At 49.0% G+C, this 12,356-nt stretch overlaps 1 pseudogene; it reads right to left on the bottom strand.

Annotated features, from left to right (window-relative positions):
* Positions 1-4,847: 4,847 nt before the first annotated feature.
* LOC132320204 (olfactory receptor 6M1-like) lies at positions 4,848-11,379 on the bottom strand (annotated as a pseudogene).
* Positions 11,380-12,356: the final 977 nt, after the last annotated feature.

The raw sequence follows: 12,356 nt of genomic DNA, 5'->3' as shown, positions 1-12,356 counted from the left end.
CTCCACATCACTTCAACCCATTTCCCAGGGCACTTTTCCAGAAGCACCTCAAGGCAGGGGCTACCTGGGATTAAAGGTGCTTTCCAGGGTCTTTGCTTTCAGTTTCCTGCTGTGCTGGTGGTGAAAATGGAGATGGAGCTGTAAGGTTTGCCCCAGAGTAGGAGACTTGTACAGCATTACAGTGCTTGATCTACCACTCTTCGAAGAACCTTGTCAAGCCCCTTCACCCCCCTCAGCCTGCAGAACGCCCAAACATCACCTTTGTGTCCTCTTCAGTATAGATCTGATCTGCCCTGTAGGACCTGCCAACACGGAGATGCCCTGGGCAGTGCCCTGCTGCCAGGAGGTGTCTGCAGGGCAGAGCTGAGCACACAGCGGGTGGGATAGAGTCTGTGAGCGCTGGCAGGGAGGAGAGGTGGGGACAGCTTCCAGCAGGGACAGCTGCTGCAGGCAGATGCCTTCCCCAGAGCAATCCCTTGGTCTCCTCTCCTGCCCAGTAGAGCCTCTGCCATCAAGGGAGTGGGATCTCAGGCTTAGCAGCCTGACCTTCGAGGAGGAGAAACTTGCAAGTGCTGTCTTGGTGTCACTGAGGTGAATAAGGTGTCACCCCTTTCCCAGGTCTCCCCTGCTGTGGAGCAGGGATAACTCCTTGGGAGCCCACAGGCAGAGCTCCGCTCCTCACGGCACACTTGGCCAGCATAAACCAGAGCTCCAGGCAGGGAGATGCAAGAAGTTTCTGAAAAAAAGGAGAGAGGAACTGTGTGTTTTCAGGGGTTGGGTTTTGAAGGGCACAAATGGGAAGAGATTTGCTCAGAGCGTCCTAAATTGTGAGTGTGCTTTCCTCCTTTGGCAGTAAACAAAGGGATCAGATGTCCAACAGCAGCTCCATGACCGAGTTCCTCCTCCTGGCATTCGCGGACACAAGGGAGCTGCAGCTCTTGCACTTCTGGCTCTTCCTGGGCATCTACCTGGCTGCCCTCCTGGGCAATGGCCTCATCATCACCACCATCGCCTGCAACCACCACCTCCACACCCCCATGTACTTCTTCCTCCTCAACCTCTCACTCCTCGACATGGGCTGCATCTCCACCACTCTCCCTAAAGCCATGGCCAATTCCCTGTGGGACAGGAGGGACATTTCCTTCTCAGGATGTGCTGCCCAGGTCTTTCTGTTTGTGTTCTTGATGTCAGCAGAATTCTATCTCCTCAGCTTCATGGCCTACGACCGCTATGTTGCCATCTGCAAACCCCTGCACTACGAGACCCTCCTGGGCAGCAGAGCTTGTGTCCACATGGCAGCAGCTGCCTGGGGCAGTGGGTTTCTCTATGCTGTGCTGCACACAGCCAATACATTTTCATTACCACTCTGCCAAGGAAATGCCCTGGACCAGTTCTTCTGTGAAATCCCCCAAATCCTCAGGCTCTCCTGCTCAGACTCAGACTACCTCAGTGCAGTTGGGCTTCTCATGGTCAGTGTCTCTTTTAGTTTTGCATGTTTTGTTTTCATTGTGCTGTCCTATGTGCAGATCTTCAGGGTTGTGCTGAGGATCCCCTCTGAGCAGGGACAGCACAAAGCCTTTTCCACTTGCCTCCCTCACCTGGTCGTGGTCTCTCTGTTTATCAGCACTGCCATGGTTGCCTACGTGAAGCCCCCCTCCATCTCCTTCTCATTCCTGAATCTAGTGGTCTCATTTCTGTACTCGGTGGTGCCTCCAGCAGTGAACCCCTTCATCTACAGCATGAGGAACCAGGAGCTCAAGGATGCCCTGAGGAAACTATTGCAATATACTATATTTCGGCATCAGTGTCGTAGCTGTCTTTCTCCTATGACTCCCACCATAGTCACAGAAAATAGCTGCATGATCTCTTGTTCATAAGCTTTTTCCTTCCTTCCTTCCTTCCTTCCTTCCTTCCTTCCTTCCTTCCTTCCTTCTTTCCTTCCTTCCTTCCTTCTTTCCTTTCCTCCTTTTTTTTCTTTGCTTCTTTCCTTCTTTGTTAGACCTGTGGTAATATTATTCCTGATCTCATTTCTTACGCATTTTAGTGTTCTTTTTATGCCTAAAGACCTGATACACATGAGAAGCCAGACTCCCTCTGTAATTTATAAAAAAAGAAAGGCAGCAGCTGAAAATCAAGTTTCTCAGCTCCCTTTTCTGATAAATTTTCTGGAGCTGAGGGCGAAGCTCCTCTGACTCTGCAGTCCCAGAATGGGCTTTAGCAAGATGAAGGGCAAGGGATGTAACACTGGAGCGTGATTCATGATACCCTGTTGTACTGGCTTTGGATGGGATGGAGTTAAATTTCTTATGGAGCTATGTTTTGGATTTGTGATGAAAGCCACGTTGATAACACACCGATGCTTTAGTTACTGCTGAGCAGGGCTTACAAAGCATCATGGACTTTTCTGCTTCTCGGCTTGCCCTGCCAGTGAATAGGAACTGCGTGTACCCCAACCGGCCAAAGGGTTAGTCCATACCAGCTGGGGGAAGGAGAAGGAAGTGGGGGTTACTTGGATTTATAGCGTTTGTCTTCCCTGGAGCCCTGCTTTCCTGGAGATGGCTGAACACCTGCCTGCCAATGGGAAGTAGTGAATGAATTCCTTATTTTGCTTTGGTGATACACACGGCTTTTGCTTTTTCTATATTAAACTGTCTTTATCTCAGCCCTCTGTTGTTGTCAATTGCATCCTTCCGATTCTCTGCCCCATCCCACCCAGCGGGGGAGTGAGCGGGCGCCTGTGTGTTTCTTAGCTGCCTACTCGGCTTAAAGAAGACCTGTTTGAAACACCACATGCCAGATCTAGTGGAGCACCCAAATGCAGAGGCATTGGAAATGCCCCATGGCCCTACCAAGCACCTTTCTTGGCCATAGGTCCATCAGGAAGCGCAAGACGGAAAGGGGCTCGTCAGCAGCTATTGCTGTCCGTCTGAGTCTGCTTCCCACCCTGAGCAGCATGGCCAGTGCAGGTCACCCCATAGCCCTGGCTGGGGAGGGGCTGGGCTGGAAATTGTCCAGTGAATGACAACACCAGTGAACAGCTCAGCTGTGTGAGTGTGCAGGCTTGGGGCACTCAGCAGTGTCCTTGCATGGCCAAGCCTCCTGGGAGAGACTTGAAGGACCATCAGAGCAGGACCTGGTCTCTGCCATGGTCCCTGGACACCCTGAGGAAGCTGCCCGAGGGCAATTGTCACAGGCCAGCCCCTTGCAGCCGCCAGTGCCACCACTGGCAATGCACTCCAGCTCAGGGAGGTGGTTTGTCCCTCCAGAGAGGGACACCAAAAGACTGGTTCAAAAGTTTATTCTTGCATTACAGACTCATGCTTGCACATCTCATGCGTGTGATGAGATGAACTTGAGTGAACAGAAGTGCCATCAGCTGTTCCTCGGGGTGCCCTGAAGACGTGTGGGGCAGATGGTTTCCCAAGGCCCCTGCAGTTTGCAAGAAACATCCCCCAGGTAACCACCACGGGAATGTGCTTCTTTGCATCTAGGACCCCGTGTCCATTCCTTGTGCCGTGGGGTACCTGCGACGAGTGCAGAGCAGGATGATTCACCGCAGGGCTGAGGTGCCTCCCACCCTCTGGGAATGGCAGCAGGAAGCCAGAGAGATACTACAATTGCTGCAGTGTACTGCCTTTGCATGTCTGTCGTTCTTAATGGAGTGCTCTTAAAGTGACATTAAACATGGTGCTCAGCTGGAAGCGTTAGCCATCAGCACTAAGGCTGGGTGATTTGATTTTCACATGCAGACGGAAGCCAAAAACCCCATATAAATGAACAAAAGTGATGTATTTTCCTGCTTCTTCCTAAAGGACGGTTTTTTCCTCTGCCTCTTGCAAGAGAATCCAGAGATCATCCTCCAAGGAAGGAACATAGCTGAAATCCCCCAGTTCCACAGGGAACAGATGCCCGATGTACTCGGTGCTTTTGTTTCCCTTTCCCCCAGGAAATGAGAGGTGTTGGTGAGTAGTTCTTCTCTGCTTTCTTCAACATTTTTCGTAGTGTTTCAGTGCCTGGAAACACAGCAGAAGCCCTCATACTTCATGTGCATGCTTCTAAAAAAGTCAGATGGGAATTATTCAATCCATCCATCTTAGAAGCACAGTTTGAACAGGGTGAGTTGTCCTAGGGAGTTGCCTAGCGCTCTGCTCTCACTAGAGTATCAAAACAAAATGCCTGACAAGGGGATACCAGGATGCTGCTTTGGCCACCCCACTTTGGCTCTGTATCCAAATTTGTTGGTTTGCTGAGTGTTTGTCATGATATTACCATGAGAATCCCAGCCTGATGTGGTGTTAATTTTGTAGTTTTACAGGTGTTGGTATGTCCAGATCAATTAGGGTTAGGTTAGAGTTAGGGTTACGGTTGGGGTTAGGTTAGGCTTAGGGTTGGCGTCAGGTTTTTCATTAGGGTTTATTGGCCCTGTGGTAGAAGATATTCATCGTCTCACTGGTCATGCCACTCGAGTGAACCTTGTTCTTGCCTGCGGATTAGGTCTCTGAGCCTCTGCTCGATCCTGTCCTTGCCCCACAAAGGACAAGGGGGAGGGCTGTGATTAGGGTTCAGTGACACTGAAGCACTGAAGGCCAATCTGAGTCCAGTCCTGGGTTATTGTCATTCACAGATCAATACCATGCATGTGGTCAGTTCGTGTAACACCCTCATCTACAAGATTTGGGTAACCGGGCCTTCATTTCTTCCATCAGAGGTTGGCACTACCTGTGTCCATGAACAAATCGTTGTACCTGGGCCACGGATTGAGGCCAAGGCCTGTTGGTTAAGCTAGCCCAGTGCTCTAAAGTTCCTGAGAGGTTCAGCACCCCATGCCTTATGTAGCAAATAATGCATCAGTTTTCTACAATATCCTCATACGAGGATGTCCTCATCCTGATGGACCAGCTGATGAAGTATAGACTAGACAAGTGCACGATGAGGTGGACTGAAGACGGTCTGAACTGTTGGGATCACCCGGTTGTGATTAGTGGCATGAAGTTCAGCTGGATGCCAGTCACTAGCAGCCTACCCCAAGGGTCAACAGTGAGCCCAGTCCTGTTCAACACCTCTGTTAGTGATCTGGATGATGGGGCAGAGAGTACCCTCAGCGAGTTTGCTGATGAAACAGAACTGGGAGGAGTGACCAATATGCCACATGGCTGTTCTGCTCTTTGGAGGGACCTGGACAGTCTGGAGAAGTGGGATACGAGGAATCTCAGGAAGTTCAACAAAGGGAAGTACAAAGTCCTGCTCCTGCCCCATGCACCGGTATATGTTTGGGGCTGAGTGGCTGTGGAGAAGGACCTGGGACACCGAGGTGAACATGAGCCGGCAATGTGCTGCTGTGGCAAAGAATGCTAATGGTGTCCTGGGCTCCATTAGGAGGAGCGTGGCCAGCAGGTGGAGGGAGGTGATCCTTCCCCTCTGCTCAGCACTGGTGGGGCCACACCTGGAGCGCTGTGTCCAGCTCTGGTCTCCCTTGTACAAGAGAGATGTGGCCTGCTGCAGAGAGTCCAGCAAAGGGCCACGAAGATGATGAAGGGACTGGAGCATATCTCAATATGAGAAGGTCCTGAGAGAGCTGGGAGCGTTCAGCCTGGAGAAGAGAAGGCTCAGAGGGATGAAATTTAGTCTGAACATAAGAGAACACTTCTCTTTTGTTTAACAGTGAGGGTGGTTAACACTGGAACAGGTTGTTGAGGGAAGTTGTGGATTCTCCATCCTTGCAAATATTCCAAACCTGACTGGAATCCATCCTGGGCAGCCTGCTCTAGCTGCCCCGTTTCATCAGGGGATTGGACAAGACAATCTGCAGGGGTTCCTTTCCAACCTCAAGTATCCTGTGATACTGTGAATATTCAATTCTTCATTCATTAAGGGTCTTCTCAGTGCTTCAGAGGATTGCTCTGGAAAGAAAAACACAAAAAACAACCAACCATCCAACAAAAACCCCAAATCCAACAACGCACAAAACCATAAAAAAACCGCAAATGCTCCTAATCCACCCAATAATCCTACAAAAGCATTAGGTCATGGTATTTTTATTTCTTTTCTTTAGAATTTGAGTTTTTGAGCACCTCTCTAAGCATTTCCCACTCCTTTTGCTTTTGCAATAGTGTTAGTACTTGAAGACACAGTGTCTTGGTGGCGCAGTATCTTTATCTATTTATGCTTTTTTTCTCTGCTTGGTGACTGCTTTCAGAGCTCCTGTCTGGTTTTCAGCTTTTGCGGATTTGCCTATGCAGCACGACATCCTGCACTATTGATCTTTGTGTTCACAGCTCAGAGTTCTTTCAGTTGGACATTCTCTTTTTCTTACATCTTTAGCACTTTCTCCTTTTTCTGCATTTACTTCCTGAGAATCCCCCATATCATCTGCCTCAGGTACAGCATGCACTTCCAAGACCAAGCATTATGTTGATGGAGGTGTTAGTTTCCAGCAGAAGAAAGGAGCTTTTTATTTCCCAATCCAATCCTGCATTTAAAATGTACAAGCACAGTATTCCCTCACAAAGTCTTTCAGAAGAAACCCGTAACACAAGGGTCCTGTTGTGATTTTTCCAGGCATGAATTCCTGCTGGCCAGGAGGATTCTTAATGTTTTCTCACCCACTTAATCATCCCCAGGAGTCTGCAAGAAGCATTTTTCAAGGCCTCTTTCACCTGCTCGTTCCTTAGGCTGAGTACGAAAGGATTTAAAAGAGGTGTGACAATGCTGGAAAGGACAGAGAGTATTCCGTTGAGGTGCCTGGCGTCCCTCTGGTACAGCCTGGTATAGATAAAGATGCAGATGCCAAAACCCACGGAAACCACAGTGAAATGAGAAGCACAAGTGGCAAATGCTTTCTGTCTGCCCTGGGCTGATGGGATCCGGACCATGGTTGAAATGATCCAAGAATACGACCTTGCACTCAGTGCCAAGGAGCCCAGGAGCAGGACAAAGGACACCACAAAACTGTTCAGCTCAACAAGCCAGGTGTTGGTGCAAGCGAGGTGCAGGAGAGGTGCGTTGTCGCAGAAGTAGTGGTCAATGACATTGGGACCACAGTAGAGCAGCCTGGCTTTGAGGACCACTCATGGCAGGACCATGACCAAGCCACCCACCCACGTGCCCAGGACAAGTTGGCTACACACCCTTCCCATCATGATGGTGGGATACCTCAAGGGTTTGCTTATTGGCATGTATCGGTCACAGGACATGATGGCAAAGAGAATGAGCTCTGTTGCAGCCAGGGAGAAGTGAAAGTAGAGATGGCTGAAGCAGCCTGCAAAGGAGATGATTTTCTTCCCTGACAAGGCACTTGCCAGCATTTTTGGCACCACAAAGGAAGCCATGGAGATCTCAATGATGGAGAAGTTACCGGGGAAGTAATGCATGGGAGATTGGAGATTGCAGTCTGTATGGACAAGCACAATGATAAGAGCATTTGCCAGGGCAGTCACCACATAAATAAGCAGGAACACCACAAAGATGATCTCTACCTCACAGCTGTAAGGAAATCCCACTGGGATGAACTCTGTCACAGATGTGATATTCCCCCTCTCCAAGCATTTTCTGTCACCGGGAGAGTAACAGCAACACAATCTCCTTGAAAATTCAATTCATTGACTTCAAAGGAAGATCTTTCCTCACTAGACACATCTCCACTCCTCCCCACTCAGCAGTCACCAACTCTTGTTACAGCTCTTCACTTAAGAAAGAAGAGTGAACAGGCAGGTCTTGGCTGCCCGGCTGCTTCAGTCTCTCTGCTGCCGTCAATCAAACTTTCCAACAAATCACAATGTAAGTTTCATTATTTTCATCCTACGTTTCCTACATCTGTATTTCTGAGTCACACATGCTCAAAGGGGCAAAACATTGCATTTGCAAGGGAAATATTTTTGCTCACACATCACTTTGTTCATGCTTACCTTCAGCAGTGAGGACACCCCAGGTATGTATTCTTGGTGCCTTGCTGAAGGCAGTTGTTCCTGAGTTCCTGCTGATAGTTCAGTGCTGGTGACCAAGAGGCAAACTGTGGAGAGACAGACTGAGAGAGAGAGAGAGAGAGAGGATCCCACGCTCCCAGTTTATATCATAACATCAGAAGAACTCACTCTCTCATTGAGTTACTCATTGCACAGCTCCCAGCACAGCGAATGCAACGTGAGCCACAGGGCTCGGACTATCAGAATAAAAAGGGCTTTATGCTCTTGCTGCTGCTATAACCTTGGCTGTCTTGCAGGATCTGACAAGCTGAGCTCCATGCCACGAGAACTGGCCGCTGTTCCCCATGGTCTGCGGAAGCCCTGACTGCTGATTGCCATGGGAATTAGCTAAGTCTTTGCAAAAAAGCCTACAAAATTAGTAAGTTTGAAACCTCCCAGGGAAGGAGATCCGGAAAGCAATAGTCAGCTGATGGCCGGAAACATTCTTTGTTACTATTATTGGGATTTTAATTTCTCCTTTAGTGAAGAGAGTAGATTTCACAGTGGGACAATGATACTTGACAGACCCTCTGAGAAATGCCATAGGGTATGATAGAATAGCTGGCTCCCTCACAGCAACTTGGGGCCTCAAAGCCTGGAGATTTCTGATGCAGGGGATTCTGGCAAAGAAGTTTTATGTAAAATTTATAAAAGTAGAACACTTCCCATGTGGAACTGATTTTCTTCTGCCTCCACCAAGGCTTGATGGCCTCATGAAGCACCAGACAACAAAAGCCTTTTCCAATGAATCAGATCAGGGATGAGCCTTCAAGGCTCCTATCCCTCAGAGAGCCCAACATACAGATGGGCTCGCAAACAAGGGGTCAGCCGGACCATTGAGGCCATCTCACAGGTCACCCATGAAGTTGAAACGTGCTGCAATCAAGTGAGCCACGTGAGTGAAGTCTCCCCGGAATAGCAGGCAGTGGTTGGGTTTTCGATATGGCAAGGCCTGGCAAATTGACTGTATTGGGCCACTGCCAATGCAAGCACTACGGACTCACCCTGGTGGGAGCGACTACTGGTTGCCTAGAAACATACCCTATAGACCATGCCAGCACCCGAAGCACCATCTTGGACCTTATAAGGCAAGCTCTGTGGCGAAATGGTAAGCTAGCAAGAATTGAGTGAATGGGACTCATTTCCAGAATAACCTCATAGACTCCTGGGCCAAGAGACACAACATTCGCTGGGTGCATCACATCTCCTATCAGCCACAAGTCTCCAGAAGGATGGAGTGATACAATGGACGGTTAAAGACTATGGTGAGGGTGTTGGGCACTGGGGCAGGGAAGCACTGAGATACAAATTTCGCAGAAGCCACTTGACTGGTTAACACCAGAGGCTCTGCTAGCCCTCCTGGTGGTGCCCAAACCAAGCCCCCCATACCGTGGGAAGAGATAAGGTCCCCGTAGTACACATGGGGAAGTGGCTGGGGAAGGCAGTGTGGGTTGCTCCTCCCTTGGGAAAAGGCAAGGCCGTTCATGGGATTGTCTTCGCTCAAGCAGTTGGATGCACTTGGTGGGTAATGCAAAAGGATGGGGAAATCTGGTGTGTGCCTCAAAGAGATTTAATCCTTGGGGGAAAATAATCCTTGCTGTGAGCTGTATGTTCGAGGAAGTAATGTAGCAGGAACCACCTGAACCGATGAAGAGTGAGCTTTGATGGGAACTGGGCTAGTGCAACGATGACCCAAACCCAGCTGGTGTTGGCACCCAACAATCCAACATGCAGCTTATCCTGTCCTGAGTGACCACCTTGATAGAGGGGGCCCAGGTCATTGCCTGTTCTTATGGACATTTTTGGGAGTGGCAGAGGCCCATGGAATGGGGAAATGACATTTATCTCTCTGACAAGGAACAGGGGATAGTGATTAATGAGGACGTATAAATCCTTATGTTGGATGTAAAGATGGTTTACATATGCAGTATAAGTTTTAAGTGTTGGTGAGGGGGATTTCAGGAATGAGAAATAGATACAATGGGATGGTCAGGAGATATGAAAACATATCAAGTTATGTGGGACCTGAGCATGATGCAAACGGTATGGAATAAGAGGTATAGATTGTACTGGCTCTGGCTGGGAAGGAGTAAACTTTCCTCACAGCAGCCCATGCAGTGCTGTGCTTTGCACTGGTTGCTAGAACAATGTAGATAATGAGCCAGTGTTTTGTTTATCACTGGGCAGTACTCGCATAGCATGAAGGCTGGCTCGCCTACTCTACCCCTCACCCTCCAAAGGCCAGTAGGCTGGGGGTAGGCAAGAGGTTGGGAGGGGGCACAGCCAAGAGAGCAAACCCAAACTGATCAAAGGGATATTCCATATCTAATGATGTCATGATCAGTAATAAAAGATGAGAGAAAGGGGTTGGGCAGGGGCATTCATAAATATGGCATTTTTCTTCCAAACCAATCGCTAGGAGTGCTGAGGCCATGCTTCCCAGGAATTGGCTGGACACATGCCTGACAATGGGAAGGAGAGAATGAATCTTGTTTTCCTTTGCTTCTGCCAGAGGCCTTTGGTTTTCTCATTAAACTGTCTTTGTCTCTAGCCACAAGCTTGTCCATCTTATTTTCTCCCCCTGTCTTGCTGCGGAGGGGGAGTGAGAGAGTGACTGCATGGAGGCTTAGCTGCCAGCCAGGTCTGCCCATCACTCCGTGGTATATATCCATACATACCTGGAGATCTTAGTCTAGCTTTCCTACTGCTGCAATAGTGTATGCTGGTGTTTGTGGTCTTTCCCTGTGCTTGAGTGGTATGTGATGGCGGACGGGACATCACCAACCTCCAACAGCTGTTATTTGGATTACTTTATACGGAGAAAACTCCCCGGAGTAGTGGCTTGGAAAATCACACAGCTGGATCTGGATTTCTTCTGGGATTTTCTGCCCACACCAACCTGCAGAGCTTGTGCTTCACAATTTGACTTTTCACCTACCTCGTGGTCCTCATAGGGAATGGCCTCGTCATGCTCAGGCCTCCACAGCACCATGTACTTCTTCCTGAGGAATTTGTCCTTCCTGGAGATCGGTTCTACATCAATCACTCTGCCAAAAATGCTGGTGGGCTTCCTGAGAGAAGACAGCAGGACCTCCTTCGATGGATGTACTGCCCAGCTGTATCTCCTGGTTCCCTGGAGGCACCAAAAGCCTTCCCCTGGCTGCCGTGGCCTGCGACCCTTACGTAGCCATCTGTGACCCCCTGCACTATAACCTCATCATGAACGGGGGGGTTCTGCGTCACACTGGTAGTGGGGTCACAGCTGGCTGTCATACCAGTACAAGTAGGGCAGACCTATCAGGCATTCACTTTGCCCTTCTGGGCATCCCTTGACCTTCATCACTGCTTCTGTGACACCTCCTCTGCTAGAACTAGTCTCTGCAGACACTTTCTGGAAGCAAGTGGCACTACACACCATCGTCGTGGTATTCGCAGTCCTTCCCTTTGCCTTTCTAGTTATTCCTTACAGTACAATTATCAGGGCTATTCTGAAAATGCCTTCAGTTCTGAGCAGACATAGAGCCTTTTCTACTTGCACCTCACACCTCGGGGTAGTGACTCTCTTCTTTGGCTTAGTCATGGCTGCGTGGTTTAAACACTAGTCAAGGCACTCTGCAGGCACTGGCAAATGATAGATTCATAGAATCACAGAATGGTTTGAGTTGGAAGGGAAGATCATCGAGTCCACCCGCCCTGTCCCAGGTAGGGACATCTTTCACTAGGTCAGGTTGCTCAATGTCCCATCCAGCCTGACTTTCAACACTTCCAGGGATGGGACATCTACAACTTCTCTGGGCAACCTGTTCCAGTGTCTTGCAAACCTCATTGTACAACATTTCTTCCCTACGTCCGATTTAAACCTACTCTCTTTCAGATTAAAACCATTGCCCCTTGTCCTGACACTACAGACCTTGGTAAAAAGTCTCTCTCCATCTTTCTCATAAGACCTCTTCATATATATATATATATATAGGGTTGACTGGACACCTCCAAAGGCCCATTCCTATTTGAATGCTTTCCTGAATGTAGGACAACTTTTGTTCTAAACTGACTTGCTGGTCATTTGGAGAAAGAAGGTCAAGACCGAGTCACTCAGCTTTTCTCAGTGTCTCCCTTAGAATGAGATGAATCATCTTCCAGCTTCTCCCTGTGTCTCTGACGGTGGCAAAGTGGGCCTAGACCATGATCTGAGGTGTTTTATGTCTTGCATGATGTGACAGCAGTTCCACTCTCTGGAGGATCACCTTCACTTTCCAAAATTGCAGCACACTGGAGAGGATCCGGAACAACCTCCAGATGACTGGATGCATCGAAGAAGTCCATAGGCATCCTACAGGTGATGTACCCTCAAACACTTTAGGATGTCTTTAATTGCCTGCTGCTTGTTCATTGTGG

Source organism: Gavia stellata, chromosome 34 (assembly GCF_030936135.1).
Source record: "Gavia stellata isolate bGavSte3 chromosome 34, bGavSte3.hap2, whole genome shotgun sequence".
NCBI lineage: Eukaryota > Metazoa > Chordata > Aves > Gaviiformes > Gaviidae > Gavia > Gavia stellata.
Note: the sequence above shows the minus strand (reverse complement) of the source record. Positions and strands in the feature narration are given on the sequence as shown.